This window comes from Trichosurus vulpecula, chromosome 2, assembly GCF_011100635.1.
Source record: "Trichosurus vulpecula isolate mTriVul1 chromosome 2, mTriVul1.pri, whole genome shotgun sequence".
NCBI classification, from domain to species: domain Eukaryota; kingdom Metazoa; phylum Chordata; class Mammalia; order Diprotodontia; family Phalangeridae; genus Trichosurus; species Trichosurus vulpecula.
This window is the reverse complement of record NC_050574.1, coordinates 112,745,125-112,772,926: the sequence shown is the minus strand read 5'-3', so window position 1 is coordinate 112,772,926 and position 27,802 is coordinate 112,745,125. Positions and strand designations below refer to the sequence as shown.

The window sequence follows — 27,802 nt, the reverse complement described above, 5'->3', positions numbered from 1 at the left end:
TGTGAATATGAGCGATACAATTAGAAAAGTGCTTTAGAAAGAATGTTTGAGATGGTAAATGACAGATTGGAGAGTTGGAGAAGGGAGGTACTGGGAATAGGGATACCAGTTAGAGAGTTATTAATATATTTCAGAAAAAAATATGGCTTAAACTAGAGTTTGATAACAAGAATAGAGTCAAAGGGATACATACCAGAGATAACATGGAGGTAGCATCTTGGAAAGTAGGTGGTGGGAAAGAGGTATAAAGAAAAAAAAGCATCAAAGGTGATGCCCATATAGTCATTATAACTAGGAGTAGTTGTGTCTGGGACTAGGAAAGAGTTCGGGAAGAAGGGGCTGAGTTCACTTTTGATCCTATTGACTGAAATATGGGGAAGACACCCAAATAGAACACAGACTCAGATTGTCTGAACTGGAAAGGATCTTTAAAGTCATCCCTTGTTTTACAGGTAAGGAAACTGAAGCTGGACTAATGAAATAGACTAACTTACCCAAAGTTACTCAGATGAGAAACAACAGAGCTAGAATTTAAACCCAGAACTCCTGATTCCCAGTGAAGTACTCTTTGCTCTACCATCCTACTTCCCCTCATCAAATCAATAATTGCAGGTACAACATCAAGTTGTATGAATTTGTTCATGCCATTTCCCATCACCTGAAATTTATCCTCTTCCCCACACATACCTTTCAACTCTGTCTTATTAAGTATTATGTTTATACCTTTTTTCAAGTCTCATTTCAGGTAATGAAGTCTTTATGAACATGATGGAGCTTGTCACTTGTTTTTTAAGAAGATAAAACTATAAGTAGTATATAGAAAGGAGTGAATGAAAACCACCCTACCTCTCACTAGGCCCCAACCCTACACTAGTATAGAAGGTAACACGGAACAGTATGTTAGTCAACAATAATTTGTTAAGTACCTACTATGTGCCAAACACTGGACTGAGATACAAAAAGGGGCAAAAAACTAACCACAAAACAGTTCCTGATCTCAAAGGACATCACAGTCTAACGGGAGAGACAACATACATGTAACTGTGGACAAACAAATTTATAGATGAGATAAATTGGAGAAAATCTTAGAGGAAAGATGCTAGCTTTAACACAGACCAGGAAAGAGTTCTTGCAGAATGGAGATTTCAGATAAGACTGGAGGAAAGCCATAGAAGCCAGAAAGTCAAAGTGAGGAAGGAGAAAATTCAGACAAGGGGGACAGAAATAGTGAGGTATGGAATATCTTATGCAAGAAACAGAAAAAAAGGCCATAGTCACTGGTGGGAAGAGTACGTGGGATGGAAGAGAAAGAGGTAAGAAGACTAGGAAGGTAGGAATGCAATAGAGGGGATTCTTGGGTATGACATTTTGGGAATATTCTCCCTAATGAGAATTATCTCCTGGGTGCACCAGGATCATGTCTAAGAGTCTCTCTCCCTGAAGGTCACTTTTTCCCTCATACAATGTGAGTTATTCTACATGTGAAAGGTGCATGCCAGTTCTCCCTATTTCTTTATATCCAGGGTAAGGTAGAGGTATTCTCATGTTCTTCTCAACGGTGAGAATCTTTACCTACTAAGCGGCCTTGATTTTAGAGAGAAATTGGGAAATGTAACCCTCAAATACCTGATGTGTGTGTGTGTGTGTGTGTGTGTGTGTGTGTGTGTGTGTGTGCAGGTAGAGTAAGGTAGAAGTGGAAAGAAGGGGAACCAGGATGTGGTCTTTGAAGGAGTTCCACATAAAAACCTTAATTAACAAAGATGCTGACTTGAAGATTTGAGCCCATGAATCACTAGGTTTCCCTCGCTCAGTTTCAAAGATGTGCACCCTGAATTTATATTTGCACAAAGACATAGAAAATCATTGTTAGAGCAAAAACTTTAATGTTTAGCAACAGCCTTTGTGTTTTGTTGTTGTTATTGTTTGTTTGTCACCTTTCTTCTTGCCCCAACATTTGATTTTATCAGCATAGGTACCTGAGGAAGACCAAGTTCTGACTTTAAGTCAAATCAGCAAGCCTTTATTAAATATCTACTTTGTGCCAGGCATTGTGCTAAACACTGGGGATACAAAGAAAGGCAAAAATAGTCTCTGCCCTCAAAAAGCTCACATTGTAAGGACAACATGCCAACAACTATGTACAAACAAGATGTACATAAAGTTATTTGTAAATAATCTCAGAGGGAAGACACTAGCATTAAGAAGACCACACACCATATACCAAAATAAAGTCAAAATGGGTTCACAATTTAGATATTAAGGCTGATACTATAAGCAATTTGAGAGAGCAAGGAATAGATTATCTGTCAGATTTACGGAGAGGAATTTATAACCAAACAAGAGATAGAGAGTGTTATGGAATGCAAAGTGGATGATGTTGATTACATTCAATTGCAAAGGTTTTATACAAAGCCAATGCAACCAAGATTAGGAGGGAAGCAGAAAATTGGGAAAGAATTTTTACAACCAGTGTCTCTGATAAAGGTGTCACTTCTGAAATATACAGAGAACTGAGTCAAAATTGTCAGAATACAAGTCATTCCCCACTTGAGAAATGGTCAAAGGATATGAACAGGCAGTTTTCAGAGGAAGAAATTAAAGATATCTATAGTCATATGAAAAATGCTCTAAATCACTATTGATCGGAGTAATGCAAATCAAAACAACTCTTAGGTACCACATCTCACCTGTCAGATTGGCTGACATGACAAAACAGAAAAATCATAAATGCTGGAGAGGATGTGGGAAAATTGAAACACTGTTACATTGTTGGTGGAGTTGTGAACTGATTCAACCATTCTGTAGAGCAATTTGGAACTTTGCCCAAAGGGCTATAAAAAGGTACATGCCCTTTGACCCAGCAATACCACTTGTAAGGCTGTATCCCAAAGAAATCATACAAGTGGGAAAAGGACCCATGTGTTCAAAAATATTTATGGTAGCTCTTTTTGTGATGGCAAGGAGTTAGAAATCAAGGGCATGCCCATCAATAGGGGAAAGGTTAAATAAGTTGTGGTATATGGATGTGATGGAATACTATTGTGCTATAAGAAATGAGGAGCATACAGACTTCATAATAACCTGGAAAGAATTATATGATCTGAAACTGAGTGAGGGGAGCAGAACCAAGAGAATATTATACATGATTACAGACACATAGTTTCTCTGATAACTAACTTTGATAGATTTGGCTTTTCTCAGCAATGCAAGGTTCTAAGACAACTCTAAAAGACTCATGATGGAAAAAGCAATTCACATCCAGAGAAAGAATTATGGAGTTTGAATGCAAATTGAAGCAAACCCTTTGCTCTCTTTCTTTACAACTTGACTATTATGAAAATATATTCAGTGTGAAGGTATATGTAGAACCTATATTTGACTGCATGCTGCCTTGGGGGAAGGAAAGGTAAGGGGAGAAAATTTGAAACTCAAAAACTTGAGGAACTGAATGTTGTAAACTACATTCTAAAATTAATTAATTAATTAATTTTAAAAAAAGACCAGCAAAGTTTCCTAATGCATGAGGTAGAATTCTGTTGTTGCTATTGTGTTTGTCCTTTGTTCTCAAAGAGGACCATGACATCAGGGAAATGATGACATGACTTGAAGTTGACTTGGATTTGAATGAGGGAGGGCTGTGCAAGGTCACCAGTCTCACTTTCTCCTCTAGAGCCATCTGGGCCCAGTGGCCTGATATTCATCAGATGACTGGAGGTGGCCCAGGATGCAATGGGAGACCCTGGCCCTTTTAGGCTAAGGTCCTTAGAATATTAAAAAGACCTTACATCGGAGAAAGTTAGGACACAGAAGGTAGAATGTCAGAGCTGGAAGGGACCTTAGAGTAGAAAATGACAGTGATGGTAAGACTTGAAAGAATTAGGGAGTCTAGGAGGTAGAGACAAGAAGGGAGAATACTCCAGGCATAGGGGAACAGTTGGTATAAATTACCATTCCAAGGAGTTGGAGCATCCTATGTGAGGAATAGTAAGGAGACTTGTATCACTGGATAGCAGAGTAAGTAGAAAAGGTACAAGAAGATTGTAAAGGTAGAACTGGACAGGTTATAAAGAGCTTAGCTACTTTCAAAAGGGATTCAGAAATTAAGTAATTTTTCCCATGGCCACACAATTATGTGTTAAGGTACTTGAAACCACATTGGCATCCCTTCCAGGACACTCTATTCACTATGCCCAACTGCCTCCTCTACCTATCATTAATGTAGATTGCAATTTCACCACAAAAAACCTCTGATTCAAATGTTTTGTCCAAAAACCTATTCCATCTGTCTACATAATAGAAAATCAATCATTTTCAAGGATAAAAGAATATGCTCCTGGGTGGGCCCATCTACCGGCTGAAAACCTTGAAGTCAAGAGGAGTGTTCCCTGGGCTCTGAATAAATTATGAAAGCTGCCACAACACCCAAGGCTTCTTACAGTTAATCATTGACTGCATTAAGGATGTTTATCTATAATCTCTTTATTTACATAGCCATCAATTTTCTTTACAGAAAGCCCTCTCCTGGCTTTGCCACACTTACTCATCAGTTCTAGCCTTCAGGGAAGAAAAACCTAGGAGGCTAGACTAGAGGGGAAAATGAACACACAAAACCTAATCAGATATGACTGACTGACTTAATATGACTGACTAAAATCTCAATTTTTAATTCATACATTTTGGATGTCCATGAGACCCACATCACCCATTTTGTTTCCTTAGTTAAAATCATTTGAGGCTGCATGAGGCTGCAATCTTATTCTGTGAAATATTATAAGAATGGTATTGAGAGAAATGATTATTTCTCTCTAACATTAATAGCTAATTATTAAAATTGGGGAGACCCAAGCTTTCCCCCCCCTCCCCATTTCCTGATTCAATTTCTCAAGGACAAGGCTGATGGAAGAGAGGATTAACATTGTCCTCATTATAGATATTACAACTCCACCCAACTATATCTGACTTCTAATCTAAAGGGAAACTCCAGGCCCATTGTCTTCTGCCCAGGCTGAAATGGGGACTATAGATTCTTTATTTAGATTGCCCAAGGCTGGGGACAGTTTAGAAGTAAATGACATAATCAAAGTTCATTAGAATAGGTCCAGACCCTCATTGTGATATTCATTCTCTCTCATTTTTTGTTAGCCAATATGATTGCCACACTCTGGAATGCTGTAAGCAGAATGGCCTTTGTTTTCTTTGAGTGACTCAGTTTATCTCATTGAGCCTTGCTGGGTGCTGGGCCCCAGGCCCAGAGCCCTGTTAGGTGTGGAACCTTGGTGGGGCCCAAGGTAGGGCTAACTCCAGGGAGGGCCTAGTTTACATGTCTGGGACAGCAGAGGCTTTTAGACCACGTGGGTTTAGGTCTGCCTCTTTGTGACGATTCATGGGGCTGGCTGAGGGGAGGTGTTGACTCCAGAGCCATACCCTATTGGATGTTAACCTAGTCTATGTGGATGTGAACCTCCCAGGGTCCTAGGGGGAGGGGCCAACTCAAGAACCAATCGGCTCTGGTCATTCAGGTGACACTTGATGATGTCAAAAACTCTATAAGAGGAGAGAAGACAGCTTGAAGATCCCTTTTCGGTTGGAGCAGCAGTGGCGGCGAGCGTGACTCTGGGCCAGTCCTTGTTCAGAGCTCTCGGGCTGAACCTAGATGTTGGTAACTATGAATTGTGTTGGAGTCTGTCTGTTAATATTTGTAATTTGTTTGTGTTTTATTCTGAAGTTCAGGGTTCTGTTTTTTCCCCTGAACTAACTGAATGCTGTCTGTATGCTCCCCTGAACTAACTGAATACTGTCTGTATGCTGGATTAAAGTAAGCTTGTCAACCCCTTCACTTTGCTTTCCTTGGTTAAGCAGATCAAAAGAACCTGTGCTTCCCCGGTGTGCCGGCAGCTTTCTGGGTGCTGGCTGTGGGTGGATTTTACACCCCCACAGAAGCTGCTAGCCAGATTCTTAAAACAAATGCCCACATTTCCAAGGCCATGTAGCCCTTGAGCCCTCAGCTTGGTATTCAAGAGTGCCACTGAACTCTTGTATTAAAATGCTAGCGTTGTTAATAAAATGACTAATTGTCCAGAGATTATGTCTCATAGAAATAAATGTCACAGCATAAATGAGCCTTAGTATTGAACAACTAGAGTAAACATAAAAATAACATTTCCTGAGAGAACTTTTATTCATAATACTATCCTATTTTTTAAAGTCTCCTTTTATGACTCATTGAAGGTATTATTCTTCCTGTTCTGAATTCTATCTTAATCCACATCTTACCAGGCATCCCATCTGATCTTGGCATGGCCATCAAATGCTCATTAACAAAAGATACATTTTGCATATATTTGGTATATACATATGTACAGAGTATACCTAAAGTCTTAGTGTAGTTTAGTGCTATTAGATCAAAACTGAACTGACTTTGGGGACACCACATTTGACTGCTACCTTCCTTCCTACATTCACATACTTTGTTGTTGTTCAGTGATTTCAGTTCTCTACAACTCTTCATGACCCCATTTGGGGTTTTCCTGGCAAAGATACTGGTCTGGTTTGCCATTTCCTTCTTCAGCTCATTTTACATATAAGGAAACTGAGGTAAACAGAGTTAAGTGTGGTTAAGTGACTTGCCCAGAGTCACATAGATAGTAAGTGTCTGAGGTCACATTTGAATTCAGGTCTTCCTGACTCCAGGCTTAGTGCTCTATTCACAGCACCATCTAGCTGTAGCTCCCACACACACACATACATAAAAACATATACGTGTATATTTGATATACATCTATGCATATATTTATAGAAATATATGAATATGAGTATATATGTATGTTCATCATTTGATTTTCCAGAAGCAGGGAGCTCATAGTGACAGGGTTGTTATTTGGGGGAAGGAAACACCTGTCTCTGCAATTTCTACCGCTTCTTCATCTTTTCTCTATTTCCTCTAACATATGATGACTTTTAAAGTACTTGGACAGTCCTCATGTTCCCCTAAATATTCTTTTCTTCAGCTTAAATACAGTATCTTTAATTCTTTCAGTATGGTATCAAACTCCTGAAAGGCCAGAGGACATGCATATAGTATGGTATAGTTAACTATAAAGAAAAGTGCCCATGCAAAGGGTTATTCTTCTTGTCTATGGTTCAGCACTGTCAACCAGACTAGAACTGGTCTCAAACCCGTGGGTGGTTGGAGCCAAAAAAAGCAGGAAAGAGACAGGAGAGTCAGGAATCAAACAGAAGTTAAATTTTTAAGTGAGGAAAATGGTTTGCAAGCAAGGACACATATACTGAGGCCCCATTCCTAGTGGGAGGGACCTGAGGCAGTGTGGGGAGATCTCAATATTTAAACCGATGGCTGTGCAGTGAGCTATAAGGCCCAAAGATGAGGGGTAACCACAACAATATGACAAGTTTGATTCATAGCAGGACTTCATAACTGGAACATAAGTACTCCAGGTGCTTTTTCCAAGCTAAGAGACCACCTGATGCTGGTGTGAACAATTTTGAGATTTTGCTGGGGCTAAGATCATTCAGAGAGTGAAGACAAAGTAGTGTTGTTGTGCCAAGCTCAGGACACAGTTTGCTTGCTGGTCCTGAGCTCTGGAAAACAGGGTGTCTCCTAATATCTTGACACCATTTTATTTAATATATACATACACACATACATGCATACATATAGGCATGCATGCATCCATACATATATTACATGTGTCTATATACATAATATATACACATACATATGCATATATACATACATATATGTATATGCATGCATATATATACATACATATATACATACATGTATGTGTATATTATGTGTGTGTATGCAATGGTTATAGCTCTGGGCTTGGAGTCAGTTAGACCTGATCTCAATAACCACCTCAGACATTTATTAGTGATATGATACTGGCCATCACTTAATCTCTACCTGCCTCACTTCCCTAATCTGTAAAAAGGTGATAAAAATAGCACCACCTCCCAAGGTTGTCATTCATTCAGTCAATAAACATTTATTTTGTACCCACTATATCAAAGGCACTGTGCTAGACACTGGGGATACAAAAAAATGCAAAAGACAGTCCTTGTTCTCAAAAAGTTTATAGTCTAATGGGAGAGACAACATGAAAAAACTTAGGATAAATAAGCTACATACAAGAAAAAGACTGAAATAATTAATAGAGGGAAGGCCCTACAACTAAGGGATATTAGGAAAGGCTTTTTGCAGAACAGTGGTGTCAGACTCAAATAGAAACAGATCCCTGAGGCAGCATATTGGCTTAGAAGACCACATATTAGCACTATCTATGTTGCCTTATACATTTTTTTTTTACTTATTTTGTTAAACATTTCTCAATTACATTTTAATCTAGTTCAACTGCACTCAGGAGTTTTGACTGAAATCAGGGAAGAGTTCACTGGAGATGAGGAAGGAGAAAATCCAGAATTAGAAGATAGCCAGTGAAACTCTGGAGTAGGAAAATAGATTGTCTTATTTTAGAAGGCCAGTGTCAATGGATTAAAGAGGATATGGGGGGTGAGTAGATGTAAGGAGACTGGAAAGGAATGGGCTGGGGAAAGTTATGAAGGATTTTGATTGCCAAAAGGAAGATTTTACACTTGATCCTGGAGGTTATAGGTGACCATTGGAGTTTATTGAACAAAGACTTCTTTGGTGGGATGTGCGATTTAGAAATCTCATTTTGATATTTTTGTGGAGAATGGACAGGAGTGGGGTGAAACTTGAGACAAAGACAATAAACAGTGGGCTATTGCCATGGTCTAATCATCAGGTGATAAGGGCCTACACTAGGATGGTGTCAGCATCAGAGGAAAGAAGAGGCTTTTGTACAAGAGCTTTTGAGAAAGTAAAATCAAAGGATTTGGCAACAGATTCTATATGCAGCAAGAGAATGACAGAGTGGTTAGTTAACTTGAGATTGTAAGACTGAATGACTGGGAGAATAGTGGGACCCTCAAGTGTAAGAGACATTAGGAAGAGAGCAGGGTTTGAGGTGAAAGATAATGAGTTCCATATTTAAGATGTTGAATTTAAGATGTCTATAAGACATCTGATTTAACATGTCCAATAAAGCAGGAGACCAAAGGTGAGCAGAAAGATTAGGGCCAGGAAAGAAGGTTTTAGAATCTTTACCACACAGATAATAATTGACTCCATGAGAACTGAGATCAGCAAGTGAAACAGCACAGAAGAAGAGAAGAGGATCCAGGAAAGATCTTGTGGGAGATTCATGGTTAGTGGGCATGAACTCAATGAAGATCCAACAAGGGAATCTGAGAAGCACTTGTCAAAGAGGTAAGAAGAGAAGTAGAAGAGAATTGTTTTCACACAAAACAAAACAAAACAAAACCAAAAAAACTGGAGAGAAGAGAGTACCATTGAGAAGAGGCTCATCAACAGACCTGCAGAGGTCGTGAAGGATGATATCATGAGACACTGAAAATAAGTGAGAAGTGAGGAAAATAGAGGGGGGAATCTGCTGGAGGAGATGAGATGGAATGAGATCAATCCTGCGATATGTGTTTCATCTTCAGTTCTCAGAGACAGAGACTGATTAATCAGATCTTAAAGGCCATTTAGTGTTGTTTTATTTTGGATTATAGCAATCATTGTGAATATTGTTCTACTGTCATAATCAAGATTAATATTTCCATGACAAGGCTATGAGTTTTGAACACTCCTTTTGCCTTGGCAGGATTACAAAATGACCACACCTCCTCCAGTTTCTGATGGTTCAGTTATCTCTGTTTGGGCAGGTCCTGATATCCTACTGCAAAAGTTTGAATAAGGGAAGTATTTTAGGCTACTAGAATCATAGAATTTAGAGTCTGAAGTAGGATTAGAATATACCTAATCCAGAGGTGGGAGACCTGTAGCCTCAAGTTCACTTGGGGCCCTCCAGGTCCTCAAGTGACCCCCTTTGACTGAATCCAAGCTTCACAGAACAAATCCCCTTAATAAAAGGATTTGTTCTGTAAAACTTGGACTCAGTCAAAAGGCTGCATTCAAGGACCTAGAAGGTCACATGTGGACTGGAGGCTGCAGGTTCCTAAACCCTGATTAATCTAGCATTGGACTAATCTAGCATTAGGCCTGAAGACAGGAAAACCTGAGGTCAAATATGACCTCAGAAACTTAATAGTTATGTGACCCTGAGCAAGTCATTTAACTTCTGTCTGCCTCAGTTTCCACAAATATAAAACAGGGGTAACAATAGCACCTACGTTACAGAATTGTTGTGAGGATAAAAGGAGATTTGTAAAGCACTTAGTGCTGGACACTCAGTGTCTGATATATAGTAGTTGCTTAAAAAATGCTTACTTCCTCCATCTCCATTCCCTTCCTTTCATTTTTATTTTTTTCCTTCTTTCCTTCCTTCCTCCCATCCTCCCTCCCACCCTCCCTTCCTCCCTTCCTCCCTTCCTTCCTCCCTTCCTTCCTTCCTTCCTTCCTCCCTCCCTCCCTCCCATCCTCCCTCCCTCCCTCCCACCCTCCCTTCCTTCCTTCCTTTCTTTCTGCCTTCCTTCCTCCTTTCCTTCCTTCCTCCCTCCCTTCCTTCCTCCCTTCCTCCCTCCCTTCCTTCCTTCCTTCCTTCCTCCCTCCCTCCCTCCCATCTTCCCTCCCTCCCTCCCATCCTCCCTCCCACTCTCCCTTCCTCCCTTCCTTCCTCCCTTCCTTCCTCCCTTCCTTCCTTCCTTCCTTCCTTCTTTCCTTCCTTCCTTCCTCCCTCCCTCCCACCCTCCCTTCCTTCCTCCCTCCCTCCCACCCTCCCTTCCTCCCTTCTTTCCTTTCTTTCTCTCTTCCTCCCTTCCTCCCTCCCTTCCTTCTTTCCTTCTTCCCTCCCTCCCACCCTCCCTTCCTTCCTCCCTCCCACCCTCCCTTCCTTCCTTCCTTTCTTTCTGCCTTCCTTCCTCCCTTCCTTCCTTCCTCCTTTATTTCCTTTTCATACTACGAAATTCAGATTCAGAGAGAATTAAGTGACTTTGATTCTATCAGATCTGATACTTATCCCTCATTATAAGATTTGAACTCAGGTCTTTCACTTTCACTAGTAATATTGATGCTACTCCATTAGACTGGGCTGAGAGACTGAAGACTTGGGTTGCAGTCCTAACTGTTCCTTATTGGAGCAAGTTATTTCCCCTTTCTGAGGGTCAATTTCTACTCTCATATAATGTGAGGGTTAGACTAAATTTCCTCTTAAATTTCTTCTGGTTTTAACATCCTGAGATCTATGAATTAGTCATTTTAGCCTAAGTAGATATACACAGGCAATATAATGATAATTATAAAAGTTCCACATTGTTTTTTGCTTATGGTAATTGCCTACTGTAATTTTATCATGCTTCCCTAGGGTTCTTTCGTGCATTCTATTCCCTAAACTCCTCTGAAAGTCTGAGACAGTTGGTCTTCCATGTTATGGTCGTTTAACCATCTTGAAAAATAACATTAAGCTGGAATAATACCTGCCTTCCTATGGTTTGTACCCCCAAACCTTATTGCCACCAATGGTTCTTAGAAGTTTTTTTTTTAATGTTTTTGTCATACAGACATGTTATGCAAAGAGATAAATGAAGAGCCAAAGTATTTTTCATAAATATATATAAAATTTCAATAAGAAAAAAATGGCAATCTATACTTTGAATTCTTATCAATTTTGTATAACATTAAGCCGTAGGTAGCTAAAATAATTGAATCTATGGTGCCTGGTGCTGTTTTTGTAAGCCATGTCAGATTCCTTTTAGATAAAAGCAGCTATACGTATGTGAAAATTATCCTTAGTAGACAGTGGTTTACAAAAGAAATGGCACTCATCTATATAGCTTTTTCATTTTCTATTACACTTCCTCTTAGTTCAAGTAGCAGATCAATGGGATAATTCATTTTATCGTAATTTCCTGCTGGAGACAGGAAGGCTATAGGAAAGGCACAGGAAGTATGAATCAGACAACTGTTTGAGATAGAATGTTTGTCTTTATTACCCAAATCTTATAGAACTTTAAAAAATCTTGGATTAAATCTATATGAGCTAACTAAAGCTCAAATTAATCCTGTAAACATTTGTTAATTTTCTCTATTTTGTTCGTACTATTGAGTTATGTAGCACCTGACTCCAGGCCCAAGGCTCTATCTACTGTAACACCCCCTAGATGCCTCAAGATCTGTGACCAAGTACTACCCCAAAGACATGTAAGATCATGGCAGTATTTGGAAATGGGAATGAGAGTTGTTAATACCTTATTTAAATGCTTTTGTTTTGTTTTGTTTTGTTTTCTGTTTCATTAGATATTTGCTCAGAATTCATATTCAGCAGGCTTGATCAGGTAAAAGAAGCTTCAGTCAAGACTCATATTTTTTTTGTTTAGGAGACAATTACCTCCCACAATGTTATAATAATGGATATGGCTGAAAAGTGGACCCACATTCAGGATAATAGCTGAGAAGAAATTTATAGCGTATTCATTCAAACACCTTCTTTTACAGATAAGGAAACCGAGGCCCCAAGAGGGGAAATGATTTGCCAAGTGACACATAGGTATTAAGCAGTAGTGTAAAAGGAAAGAAGAAGCTGAGAGTCCAGATCTAGAAACCCAAGATATTTGGATAGTTCTTGGGGTCCCCTTCTCAGTCTGAAGAAAGTGTGCCTATCAGAGGTTTTTTTTTTTAAACAAAACAGTTGTTGGGTTAGAAATCAGAAAGTTCTCTTAAATCCAGAAAGAACATTCAAGTTCAGTGATCTTAGGCAAATAGACTTAATTTGCTGTAGCCAAAAGGGCAGTTGACTCAACTGACATGATCTGTAGCTCTATAGTAAGTTTCCTTAGTGCTTCAAAAAAAATTAGTGATATAGCAAATTTATACTCCAGCCCCTGCTGCTGTCCTGGTCCTACTTCATTGTCCTCATGCTTGTTTCTATTTGTCTGTCTGTCTGCCTGTCTGTTTGTTTGTTTTATTTAATCGAGATTTTAGTGATTTTATTTTGAAACATCATCACAATTTCTCCCAGTATCTTTCCCCCTCCCCCTTCCAGAGAGCAATCTCTTGATGGCAGGAACTATTCTTTCTTTTTGTTTGTATTAATATTCTCTGTACTTATCAAAGGTCCTGGCACATATTAAGCACTTACTAAATGCTTGTTGACTTTGCTTGACTATAACCTACAGGCTAGAAGCCAACCTGGAGCTAAACATATAATCTGGAAATCTCCAAGCTGTAAGAGCAGATTTGGAGGAAGAGAAGGTTGTCTTCCCTATCGCCTTAAGGAAAAAAAATAAGCAATTGAGAGATTGTCAAATCCTCTGATTTTATTTATGTAGGCTTGCTCAATGTTATTTTAGATGATACCCCCTCTTTGCATAAGTAGATTTTTGCCAGATTTTCATGGCCAAAAAACCCATCACCATTTAGCAAGCTTTCTATTCACAAGCTTCTCTGAGAGTCCAAAGTCTAGGCCATGGACAGCAAACACACAGTCCTTCATGAGACTCACATTCAAAGTTTTTGGAACTTGGCATGACTTGCCAGATCTTAGGTTCCCAAGGTCAAGTTTTTGAGATGTAAAAGTTGCATACTCTAAATTAACATCACAAGAAAACTCTAGTAGAAATCCTACTTAGGTATTTTAATTACTTGAAGCCTTGTTAAGCCATTAATAGAAAAAAAAGCTGAATTGACCCAAACACATGCTTCTTTGTTTTCAGTTATCCAAGTCTGGAAATAATAATAACAAAAAAAACCAATTAGCTAGTTGAGTTTTTTTTAATCTTGTCTCAAGGGAGTATGACCCTGTAACTGAATTATAAACGTAGGACTTGAGGGAAAATAATTATACCATATAGACATAGTCTCAAAAACCCCAGACCCATTAAGTAATGGTAATATCACATATTCATGGACCCTATTCAGTTGTTAAATGTACTTCTTTTTAAAGATTATTAATGTATTACTTCTCTTAGACTAAACATTTTCAGTCGAGTTAATGCTATTTCTTTTCACTTCACATTTAATTTCTAATTCAAGATTTGAATTTTTAAAGTTCTTTTCTTTTAGAAGTACAAACTGATTTTTATAGTATTCAGAGCTGGAAGGGACCTTAGATATTATGATAATTTATAGATGCAGACACTGAGGTACAAAGAAACTTAATTGCCCAAGTTCATAAATGTATTGTCAGAGCCAAGATTTGAATCCACTATTTCCACTTCGCCACTCCTTAGCTGAAAAAAAAATAATAAATTCAGAATGTATATATGTATGAACAGAGTGCTGCATGGAGTAGTGGATAGAGAGCTGGCCTCAAAGTGAGGAAGACCAGGTATTCAAGTCTACCCTCTGAAAAGTACTTGCTCTGTGACCCTGGACAATTTATGTAAACTTTCAGTGATCTAGGCAACTCATTAATCTAAAAGGACTATTAAACTGAAGAGAAGCTATTGACCTTCATGGGGAAAGTAACTTTCTTCAACCAGGAGTTCTCTATACTAATGAAATCAAGGGACCAGTCCTATTCAGAGAGATTAGATAGATAGATAGATAGATAGATAGATAGATGGATGGATGGATAGATGGATGGATGGATAGATAGAGAGAGATGGATGGTTAGATAGATAGATAGATAGATAGATAGATAGATGGATGGATGGATAGATGGATGGATGGATAGATAGAGAGAGAGATAGATGGATGGTTAGATAGATAGATAGATAGATAGATGGATAGGGATATAGATAGATAGATAGATAGATGGATATGTAGATAGATATGTCAGATCAGTTTGTATAAATTGATCAACTATTGCTACATCCAGAGGTTAAGATATAGGAGGTTCAATTGAATTGAATTGAATTCAACTGGTGTTCTTTCTCTACAAAGCTTTTCTTTTGACTTCTCTAGCTTGTGAAAGTTAAAGTGAAAAATAAGTTCCTCTTTTTCTTGTTTTTGTTCTTGTTCTTCTCTTTGTTCTCCTTCATGTTGTTATTCTCCTTGTTTTTCTTGTTCCTCTTGTGGTTCTGGTTGTTCTTTTTCTTCTTGTTCTTCTTGTTTCTGTTCTTCTTCTTCTTGTTGACTTCACTTGACTATAACCTACAGGCTAGAAGCCAACCTGGGGCTAAACATAAACTCTGGAAATCTCTATACTGATGAAATGTTGGTGTTCTTGTTATCATTCTTGTTCTTGTTATTTTTCTTGTTGTTTGTCTTCTTCTTCTTCTTCTCCTCCTCCTCCTCCTCCTCCTCCTCCTCCTCCTCCTCCTCCTCCTCCTCCTCCTCCTCCTCCTCCTCCTCCTCCTCCTCCTCCTCCTCCTCCTTCTTCTTCTTCTTCTTCTTCTTCTTCTTCTTCTTCTTCTTCTTCTTCTTCTTCTTCTTCTTCGTTTGTAAGAGGGTTGGCCATATGCATAAGAAGCTTGAATGTTCAGCTATTTGAGAAAGTTTTGTTCTGGCGAGTCACAGGAATGGTGAGTGGAGCCATAGGTCAAACCATTTCTACTTCTAGAAACAACAACTGTATTAATTTGACTCCTCTTCAGAGAACATAAGGTGGAAAGGGTTGGAGATTGAGGGTTGCAGCAAATAATGCAGCAGGGCAGTTTATAATATGTCTAGACTAGATGGATATAATTCATCTGAGGACAGCTAGATTTTGTGGGCTAGTTAAATTTGTGCTCGTTCACTCACTTCTTATTGGTAAGAGCTCAGCCCACAAGTAAAGTGATAAAGCTGAAGGGGGCAATCATTCCTGAAGCTATGGTTGGAAGAATGTGGATCCAGACAGGAATAGATCCAGAGGCAGGGAAAATACTAGATGGCTGGGATAAATGGATGTGGGTCAGAAATGTGGTATAAGGTTTGTCTACTTAATGAAACCCAGCCAGGGAGAAACTTATGGAGAATGAGCACCCCTTATTTTAATTGTAACTGTAGTCTCATCTATCAAACTATTGCATACTCAAATCAAAACATTCCTGGAAAGTATATGCTCTCTATATTATATTTATTTTTGTTGTTGTTTAGTCATTTAGTCCAACTCTCCGTGACCTCATGAACATTGTCCATGCTTTTTTTTGGGGGGGGGGAGGGGGCAGAAAAGGATACTAGAATGGTTTGCCATTTCCTTCTTAAGGCAAACAGAAATTAAGTGACTTGCTCAGGGTCACACAAACAGTGAGTGTCTGAGGCTAGATTTGAAGTCAGGTCTTTTTGACTCTAGGCCCAGTGGTCTATCCATTGAGCCACCTGGCTACTTCTCTATACTATTAGCATTTGTGTGAAAAAGATAAAGCAGAATGTTGGAGCTGGAAGGCACCTTATAAGACAGAGTATTAGAACATAAAACACAGAATGCAGAGGATTAGAAAATAAAACATAGAACATAGAGAGAGCTTGAAAGGACTTTAAAGCATGTAATTTTAAAACATAAAAGCATATACAAGCCAGAAGGAACCTTAAAATATAAAACATTTGAAAATAGAATCTTTTCACCTTGGAGATCATTGAGTCTAAACCCCTTCATTTTACAGCTGGGGAAACTGAGGTTCACGGAGCTTGCCCAAGGTCAAACAATGAGTTAGTGGCAGAGCAAAACTATAGCCAAAGTCTTCTGATTGCTTTTTCTACTGCAGCATCACTGAGGAAATATCCACCTCTTTCTCCGGAAAGAATAACATTAAGAGGAATTTGCATCCAAGAAGAGAACATTACAGAATGTGTCAACTCCTGCAGTTTCTGCTTTGCAATTATGTCCCTTTATGTTGCAGTTATGTGTGTTCCCGTTAACAGTCAGTGCACATACATTTTTTTAAAGGAAATTTACCGTGTAAGGTAATGGGGTGTTAATAAAAAAATAAATCTGCTGCCTGTTTACTGAGGTTCGTGGGGAGTAAAACACATGCAATTACAGCTTTGAGCATGCCCCTGAAGAAAAAAGACAAACTCTTTGCCTCCCGAAGTGTTTTCTTTAGTCAGAAAAGCTTGGTTGTTTCTCCTAGACCTTTGTTAAAGAGACGACAAGTCATCAAGGAGCCTCCTTCTGCTTACCTAGGGGAAAGATTACGTAGCAATCAGGGCATTTCTGTTGCTGCCGCTGAAATAGCAACCATCAAATATCTTTGAATCACAGAAACTGGTAAGGCAGAAAACAGGAGCTTTCATGAAGTGGACAACATTAGATAACATGGGACAAGGAAATTCAGAGGAAATGTACTGCAGTGCCATTGTCTCTGTGGATGACCCTGTGAAAGTCACCTTAGTGAGGTCTATGTTACTATTTTTGGCCCACCTACACAAGGAAGGGTTTTTACAGTCAGTTTATTTGCCAATAAAGCACTGTGTGCAAACCACTTTGCCACCTACATTACAAAGCACAATAAGGCAATAACTTTTCCTAAGCTGCCAGTGGTATCTATTGAAAAGACATTCAGCTGCCCTTGGATCTTCCTGAGGCATTTTTATTTAATATCTATCTAGTATGCTTGGTAGTCTGTGTCTACACAAATGCACATATCAATAACTGTTTTGATGATTAGAGTCAGTAAGATAGATAGATTAAAAAGTACCAATCCACCCCCAAAAATCCAAATGCAGAGTCCTATAGATGGAAGGAAAATTAGAAATCTAATGTAATTAGCACTCAAATTACATGTTCTGGCATTCTCCTGCTCCTCCATATCATGACATCCCCTCCCCATTCCTGGAATGTGCCCCCTCCTCCCCTCTCTGTCCTGAATTTTCTGACTTCCTTTAAGACTTGGGTCAAATCCCATTCTATGCAACCAGCCCTTCCCAGTCTCTCCATTGCTGTCCTTCCCTCTGAGATAACTTCCCATTTATACTGCATATGTCGTGTATGTACGTCATTGCTGCAATTGTGTTTCTTCCATTAGAATTTGAGATCCTTGAGGGCAGATGCTGTTTTTTCCCTTCTTTGTATCAGCAGGACTTAGCATGATGCCTGGCATAGTAAGCACTTAATAAATGTTGATGATGATGAAGGTGAGTGCTTAATAAATGCTTAATAAGTACTTAATAATGCATATTGACTGACAAACTGACAAATATTATTTGCTAATTCAGGTGCAGCTCCCTCACCTCTGCATTTGTTTTGATGTTGCCCAGTGAAAAGGGTCTATTGACAGTGGGATGCCTGTCAAGTATGAGTGTAACTTAGTCCTTGGCCTGAGGTTTTATGCCCTAGGTAACTGGAGAATTTTGTTAATGGTTGTAGCCTTAATCCCCTGTGTTAATGAAGTCTTGATGATAGGTTCATTCGCTTCTTAGAGAAAAACTAGCCCATGTAACATGGGATTTCCTATGTTGTTTCCATGGATTCCATTCTAATTAATATGAAATACAACTCTTAACATACAACCAAAGCAGCCATTCCATATTATAGGAATCTAAATCTTTGGAAAGGGTGGAATTTCATAATCAATCAATGAAACAGGCTGTGAAAAGATGGTTTATATCCTGTGATCTCTTTTTGAGGCATAAATCTCTGTCATTGGATAAACTGATTTTATTAACTAACTGGTCAGTAACAGACAATTAATCTATATTTAAAATAGCAGTGAGTCAGTTTAGAGTGGTCCAATCCAAGAGTAGAAAATTTCACCTATGAAGCTGAGGATTCCAGGTAGAGCCAAGTGACTAGGAAAGAATCTATGCAGTTGTAATGTTAATGGGATTTGAAGATCTTCCCTGCCCATGAATAGGCCTTGCATGGAGGCCATTGGGGGAGGGACTTGCTTAGGGGGAAGCTTATTTGCAGGAAAGCTCATACCTTTTGCTAATTTCTAATTAGGCACTGAGTAGAGGGTTGTGATGCCCTCTGTCTCTGAGAAGGGTATATATACTCTGAGGTGAGGTTTTGCTTTGGGGACTCATTCATTGGAAGAATGTTCTCAGCTCTGAAAACCCAGGTGTTGGTCCTTCTCTCTCTGATAACTATGTATGTATTGCTTTCATCAGACAGTTGGATCTGTCTGTTGATCTGCGCTATTTTCTTTGTTTGGATTAGCTCTGTTTGTCTCTGGGCTCACGGTGCTGACCTTTCCTCTGCATTAAGTGAATGGTATGTGTGTGTGTGTGTGTGTGTGTGTGTGTGTATGTGTGTGTGTATACACATATATACATATATATATACATACACACATATACACTGATATATACACATACATATATATACATACACATATGCACACACACATATACACATACATATATATATATATATATATATATATATATATATATGCTTGATTAAAGCAAGATTGTTGACCCCTTTGAAAGCTATTTTTTCTTTGACAGCAGATCAAAGAACCTGTGCTAGCAGGCCATCCTGGGTATGCTAGGGTGCTTGCTATTATAGCAGTATAGAATCTCTCTTAATTCTTTGAAATTCTAATAATCCCTATAACACACAAACTAATTAGATTTGTTAATTAGAAGGATAAAACTTAGAATTATATATAAAAAAGAAACAAATCAAACCATCATCAGCTCTTGGCAGGATCATTACCAGAGTTTCCTAATTGGTCTCCCCAGATCATCTCTCTTCTATTCTAATCCATACTCCATACAACTATGAATCATACATCTGACCCATGCTTTAAAAAACTCCAGTAACCCCCTATTACTTCTAGGATCAAAACCACATTCCTCCATTTAACATCTAAAATCCTTCACTACATTGCTCCAATCTACCATTCCCAATCTTATATATTTATTCCATTGATTTACTTTACAAAGCAGCCAAAACCAGCCTTGTTGCTTTTTCTCACATATAGCATTACATCTCCCATTGCAATGACTTTGCCAAGGCTAGCCATTATTCCTAAAATGCATTTGTTTCTCAACTCCACATCTTATAATGCCCACTTTCCTTAAATACTGAACTCAAATGCCTCTACTTGAGGTATTTCCTGGTCCCTTCAATTCTAATTGTCTCCCCACTCCACAAAAAAAAAAAAGTTTTTTTTTTTTAAATTCTTTTTTGACCTCTGTGCAACCTTTTACATTATTAATCACCTTCTTCTCTTGGATATTCTGCCCTAAGTTTTAACAAAACTGTTCTTTCCTGATTTTCCTCCTACCTGTGTCATTGTTCCTTCTCTATAACCTTTGCTGAATCTTCATCTAGGTTATGTCCACTAATTAGAGGTGCTCTCCAAGGCTCTATCTTGGACCCTCTTCTCTTTTCCCTTTATGCTATCTTTCTTAGTGATATCATCAACTTTCTTAACTTCAAGTTAAAAGTTGAAGTTCAATTACCATCTCAAACAAAACTCATTATTTTTTTTCTTCTAAATCCTCCACTCTCCCAAACTTCCTATTACTATCAAAGACACCACCATTCTCCCTGTCATCCAGCCTCGTAACTTCTATTTCATTCTCAACTCCTCTTTCACATTTCACTCCACAAATCTAATATGTTGCAATTCAAATTATTACTACCTCTACAACATATATGTGGCTACCTTGTTGCTGCCGCTTATCATCTCTCACCTACACCATTGAAGCAACCTCCATGTTGGTCTCACTGCTTCAAATATCATCTCATTTCAGTTTATTCTTCTCTTCGTTACATGATATTCCTAAAGCACATGTCTAGCCGTGACACCCTGGTACTCAATAAATTCTGTTGACTTCCTTTTAACTCCAGTACCAAATATAATGTGCTGTGTTTGGCACTTAAAGCCATTCACAAACTTTTCTTACATCTCCATGATTCTTATACTTTACTCCACATGCTCTATGATGTAGCAATACCAGCTTTCTCACTATTTCTCAAATATGATATTCTATCTTCTGACTCAACATTTACTCCACCTGTGCACCATGTTTGGAGTGCTCTCCTCCCTCATCTCTATCTCATGGCTTCCCTGAGCTTCTTTAAGCCTCACTCCAAATCTTTCATTCTGATTTGTCTTTGTTTCCCTAATTTGCAGACTAGGACATGATAGGTGCTTAGTTAATGTTGATTCTTTCATTCATTGATTTCCTTGCATCATACTTTGTTCCTCCCTGGTGGATTCAAATTATCTGTTATTACGCTTTATCCACTGCTTGGATTATGAAGTCTGTGAGGACAAGACCTTTCTTCTTTTTGAGCTTTTAGCATAGGGCTCTGCCCATAAGAAATTCTTAGCAAATTTTTCATCAATGAATAACAACATATTACTGAAGAGAGGAACATTTAGGATTTAGTATAAGGAAAATTTTGCTAAATATGAAAGTTTTCTGGAAGTGGTATGAGTTTCGTTGGGCTCCCCACTTAATGAAGGACTTCAAGCACAGCTCCTTTTATGTAATACCATGGGGGGCACTCTCTTGGTCTGCTATTGCTTGGCATCTGACATCCCTTCTAACTCTGGAGGTATGATTTTGTGAATTAGTGGTGGGTTAGGGGCTAAACACCAGATCTCCACCTTCCCAGCAGTGTGCATTTGATTTAAATATTTTTAACTGATGATCCTTGCTGAGTCTCTGACTTGGAAATAAGGCAAAATGCTCTGACTACATACCTCCTCCAAAATCTATTCTCCTGTCATAAATATTCAGAGTCCCTGCAACTTAATTGGTTTATTTTATTTTATTTATTTTATTTTACTTTTTAAGATGCAGATAGACAAGCCAAAAAAATATCAAAGAAAAGGAAGCTATCTCCACCTTCCATCTTCTGTTTATCATAATGACAGGTTGTAACAGATTTTAAGGGAGAAAAAATAATGGATTGGAAACAAGTCTCCAAACTATAACTTCTAGGACGATAAATTAGGGGGTGATAACTGCCGAGCTATGAAACCCAATCGAGGGATGGGCAACCCTGAAACAAAAAACACACCAACTCTGAGGAAACCATTAAAACTAATGTTGTAGTAAATCTGTCCCATAAAAAAGAGGGGAAAAAACAGGGAGTCTGTAACACCATATTTAAAAAGACCAACTTTGCTGGGGTAAATGTTGGAGACATTTAAAATCTAGGCTGTACTAGAATTCCTGGCAAAGTTGAAAGGGATAAACAAACTGTTTTAGATAATCAATCCAATCATTAACTTTAAAAATTATTATTGATTGCTAGTATCTATAGTAGCTAAGATCTGTTCTATGCCTTTTAGAGACTTACAGTCTTGTTGGAAAGTGATGAAAATGTGTGGAATAGGAGAAGAAAGAATCTCTAGAGGATCTAAAAATCTTGACCCAAAGTCCCAGCTCTGGCACTTGACAGCCTGCTGACCTCTGATCATCCACTTGAACTCTTCAATTCTTTGCATCCTCATCTGTAAAGTGGGCACATTGTCACTTAAAACACCTTTCTCAGAGACTGTCAGGAAAATTCTTTGCCAACTTTAAAACAACACATTTAGATAAATATGAATTGTCGTTTTCTACCAAGGAGGATTGTTATGAGGCTCAAATGAGAGAGGAGAAAGAAAAACTGTTCAGGAAGTACGTTGTAACTGTAAAATGTGAATGTTGTTTCCCCACCCCAAATATTTCTGCAAGAGATAAGATCACTTTAAAATAAGTAATTGAAGGCAGCATTTGATGCCCTTGCCAAGGGCATCCTGCCTAAGACTATGAGATAGATAGCCAGGACAATATAAAAATCAAGCCGGAATCTCAAATTCTGAAATATGACTCATAGAAGAGGGGTCTTCCATTTCTTTCTCTGAAAGTAAATATCCAAACAATATAGTACATTTGGATGACATTTACTCATGAAAATTTTCATTTCCAGGAATTTAAGTGTTGATTTCATTTTTCTTTTTTCCCACTGGAAAAGATTTTGCAGAATTAGCTTGATATCAGCAGGGGAATTATTCTGGAAATAGGATATGAAACATCTAGGCATGATTTCAAAATATCTGGGTTTAAATCCTGGCTGTAGCACTATTAATTTCTTTACATTTATTTTTTCTTTCCAATTAACATTTATTTTCTCTTCCTCCCATCCTCACCATTATTGAGAAAGAAAGAAAAAAAAAAAAACTTTCAACAGACATAGTAAAGCAAAACAAATTCCCACATTGACCATGTCCATAAATGTATGTCTTATTCTACGTATTGAGTTTATCACTTCATCATCAGAAGGTAGATAGCATGCTTCATCAATGGTCCTCTTTTGGCTCCGCTCACTACATTCAACATCATAAAAGCCATACCAGGTTTCACAGGAATTTGTGGGGTAATTAGGGAAAACTAGAACTTCTGATGTGAGGGCTTGCCAAGCTCTTTCCAGGGATATTCACCCACATTTAGTGTCCACCTGGCACTCAACTCTCACCTGTGGCTCCAAGAACTTCTAACATGTACGGCAGGCCCACTGAAATAAAACTGTCTCTTTCAGATGGGCTAAACCATGTCTACCCAAAGCATGTGAAAAAGTCCTCCTGCAGAATGGGCATATAGGAACAATTTGTTCCAATGGCCGTGAAGGCAGCTGGAGCAGGTGCTGTGGAGAGCTTAGAGCATGGTCAGACATCAAAGACTCCAAGGTCATCTATTGCAAGTGGAGCCATTCATCAGTCATCTTGACTTTTGTTCTGCCCTTGGATTCTCTCTGGAAGAGAGAGTGAGGTTGATAACTGTGTGACTCTGTCTCACTTAAATCCAATGCATACATACAAGTCAAGAAGACATCACTTCATGATATCACTGATCTTCAAAAATGAAGAACAAATAAGCACAAGCATCAGTTTTCTCTAACCTCTTACCAATATCCATAGTATCCTATCACATTTATATACCATATTTTGTTCATCCACTTCCCAATTGATGGGTCCTTCCTTAGTTTCTTGGTCTTTGACACCACAAAAGAGCTTTTATGTAAAAAGAATTGTTTATTACTTGTATATGAATATGAGAAAATTACTTCACTCAGCCCCAGTTTCCTCATCTTAAAAAATGAAGGAATTCTCATGTGTAAAAGGGAATGTGTCAATTATATTGAGGGTTTTTTGCTTTTTTGTGTCACCTATCCCAATGAAAATCTGGTAAAGCCTCTGGATTCCTTCTCAAAATGTTTCAAAATATACCAAATAAAATGCATAGTACTACAAATAAAATTAATTATACCAAAATACAATTATCAAAATATAAGTCTAGATCATCAGGCCTAGAATGATGATCTACTTTGGGCTCACATCCCTCCTCACTTACCACTAATCAGGTCCTGGGGGACACCCCAACCTTTAATAGCCCAAATGAATGTCCAGAGTGTGATGACTCCAAAAGAGATTGTAAAAAGGACCAATGTCTGATCAGAACAATGTCAGTTCCAGAGACTTCCATCTTGACTCTCCAGGCCCAACACTGTGGCTTATCTCCTGCCTCACCCCCCTACTACAAACCCAGTTTCTCTTGGGATACCTTTTCTTCCCCTTATGGCTATGGACAGATTACCTCCACCATGCAATCTGCCTTCCTAGAGAACTCAGTAAGCTTGCCCAGCTCTGCCCCTCCCTTGGACTACAGTCTACATTACTCCCCTGGCATGGAAGTCTATCACTATGTCAAATGCAATAAAGTTTTTCCTACCCTGCCATAGGATGGAGGCTCATGTCTGGAGAACCCACAGTGGGACTTTACAAAACATTTGGCCACTCAGTTAGCCTTGAGCAGCATGCTCATATACATTCCCAGGGGATCCCAGCTAGGTCCAGTCCTGCTCCAATGTTCACAATAAATGACCCTGAGATCCCTCATGCACTTGAACCCCTGGAACCCCATTTCCTCCAGCAGGGGAGATGTGTGGCAAAGCTTTCAGGGGCTCCTCTACCCTCTCCACCCATCTCTTCATCCATTCAGACACAAGGCCTTACCCCTACCAGTACTGTGGCAAGTGCTTCCACCAGAAGTTGGACATGAAGAAGCACACCTATATTCACACTGTAGAGAAACCTCTGAAGTGTCAGGTGTGTGGGAAGGCTTTCAGCCAGAGCTCCAACCTGATCACCCACAGTCACAAACACAGGGGCTTCAAACCCTTTGGCCATGACCTCGGTGCCAAGGGCTTCCAGTGCAAGGTAGACCTCCAGTACCACCGGGAAAGCCAGCACAACCCCTAATGAATGAAACTTCCTCATTGCAAACCCCAGCTGGCCAGGACCTCCCCAGCTGAACCTCAGAGAGGTTGGATGCCTCTGCACTTTGGGTTCTTCCAGTGGTGAAGATGTTTCAGAAGAAAAGGGCACACATAGAATGGGTGCCAGATCACTTAGACTGTAGTCTGAGCACTACCTTTCACTCTATTTCTTTGGACCTCAGTTTTCTTATCTGTAAAATGAAGGGATTAGGTTAGGTAGCTACTAAAATGCTACTTTGGCCATCATTTTCTAGAGCAGTTTCCATTACCTGAACTTGAACTGGATCTAGTTCACTTTAGATATAGAGACTGAATGAGCCAGAAATTGGAAGAGAGGCAGTGGGGAAAGCCCTGCCACACTTTCTTTAGCTGTAAATTCATTCATTCATTTATTTATTCATTCATTCATTCAACTAACATTTATTAAGTGTATTTTATGCGTAAGGCTCTGTGAGGGGAGCTGTTGAGGTAGTTTGGTCTTGATTTTTATATTCTTTTTTTTTGTTTGTTTCCAAAGACATATTGTGGCTCCCAAGCTCTAGTAGGAAGAACAAGAGACCAGTCCCAGCTGGTGCAGTTCTTCATTAGGGTCCTAGCCCTTATATCTAGAAGACAGTACTATGTCCTTCCAGCAGTGCTTCTGTTGTTCTATACTCCATCCTTTTGGACATTGTAAAATAAAACACAAACTTAAGAAAATATGTGAAAAAAATTCCTGATCTAGATGATAGAGGAAGCAGAATGGAACAATGGAAAGGTTTTGGGTTTGGAGTTAGAAGACCTTCCTTCAAATCCCAGCTCTACTATTTCTTTTTGGGAGACTTGACAAGTCACTTGATCTCTCTATTTTCAATTAACTCATCTGTAAAACAAGAGGCAGCTAGGTGGGTTTATGGAGTGTTCAGGGAGTACTAGCACCTCTGGTGAGAGAGCTTGATGAACCCTTTTCAGGGCTGCTTTAACACTTACCTGTCACCCAACTTTCACCTGTAGCTCCAAGAAGCTGTAGCATACGCAGTGGTACACCTTGGTAAACCATCTTGTAAGATGAGCTAAAACTGGTTGAGGGTAGCTGATAGGCTTTAAACCCATTGGTGTTATAGGACAATGCAAACCCCAAGCATGTGAAGACTTATCTCAGAGGAAGGCCCTGAAGCAAACAATATGGAATGCTTAGAGCCTGGTAAGACATTGAAGGCACCACAGGTCATTCACTGCATCCCAGGCTGTTGCCAGTCATCCTCTGTGTATAAGTATATGTACATGCGAGTATGTGATATGTATATATGTGTACAATGTATATGTATACTATAGGGGATGATAAGTAAAGGCCTTATTTAAGGGATGGATCTTAAGCTGATGCCCAAGGGGAAGTAGAGATTCTAAGAGGTAGAGGGGAAAGTGTACTTTTGGGGGTGGGGGTGGCGAGGCAAATGGTACATGTCTGTGCAATACTACAAGTTTGGTTGGACTGAAGAGTGTATGAAAAAGGAATAACATGTAATACATGTGGGAAGTTAAGATAGGGTCAGACTGTTAAGGACTTTAATTGCCAAATGGATGAATTTGTATTTTATTAGAAAAGCAATATGGAGCCACTGGAGATTCTTGAACAGGGGAGTGAAATTAACAGACCTTCACTTTAGGAAAATCACTTTGGCAGCCATGATTATTAGTATGGATTGGAAAGGGGACAGACCTGTGGGAGGAAGACTAATTAGACAATTGCAAGAGTACAAATGAGAGAGGATAAGGGCCTAAACATTTCTGACATATTTATGCCATTGTGAATGACAGATCACTGGATTGCAGAATCTTGGATTTAGAGCCAGAAGGGCCAATGTATTACACTATCCTGAGAACAGAAGTCATTTTTGTAGGAGTGATCTATAATCACTACATTGCTATTTAATACAAATCCAGTGTCACATGAAATCAAAAAGCTTTGAAAATATTAAAAGATGGATAAACAGTACTTGGGGGAAAATGCATCAAATATGTCTAATAAGTATCTGATAGCCAAGATATGGGAATAGGGACTGATCCTGCAATTTCATTAGCATAGGGAGTTCTTAAGGGAGAAAATTCTCTCTAGCAAAGTAGATTGGTACCTTCTCAATAATTTATACAGTGTGTCCCAAAAGTCTTAGTGCATTTTAAGGTTGAATAGGTTAAGATTTCACTAAGACTTTTGGGACACCCTTTAGTCTTAAAGAGTTTCCTAGAGCACTAAGAAATGACATCCATAATTTTAAGGTTGAATAGGTTAAAATTGCACTAAGACTTTTGGGATACCCTCTAGTCTTAAACAGCTTCCTAGAGGGCAGTGAGAAATGACTTATTCAAGGTTATGCAGCCAATATGTGGCAGATCCATAAGTGAACCCTGATCTTCCTGCTTGTGAGGTCACTTCAATCACCATTGTGTCATTGCAGCTTCTGTCCAAGATATTTGGAGACTTAAGAAAAATAACACAAATATAAGAAAAAATATTTCCCCAAAGTGATCAGAGAATATATATATAATTGTCAAAATATTCACAGATTATTAACCATGTGAAAGATTGCTACAAATCACTGATAATAAGACAAATGCAAATAAAAACATCTTTGTGGCTTCAACCAACATGGAACAAATTGGCAAAAAATGACAAAAGATGGAAACAATCAATCCTAGAGGTGGTATGGAAAGACAAGAACATTAAT

At 38.8% G+C, this 27,802-nt stretch overlaps 1 pseudogene; it reads left to right on the top strand.

Moving 5' to 3' along the window:
• LOC118836715 overlaps positions 1-25,080 on the top strand; it is a 65,715-nt pseudogene extending 40,635 nt beyond the window's left edge.
• The last annotated feature ends 2,722 nt before the right edge of the window (positions 25,081-27,802 follow it).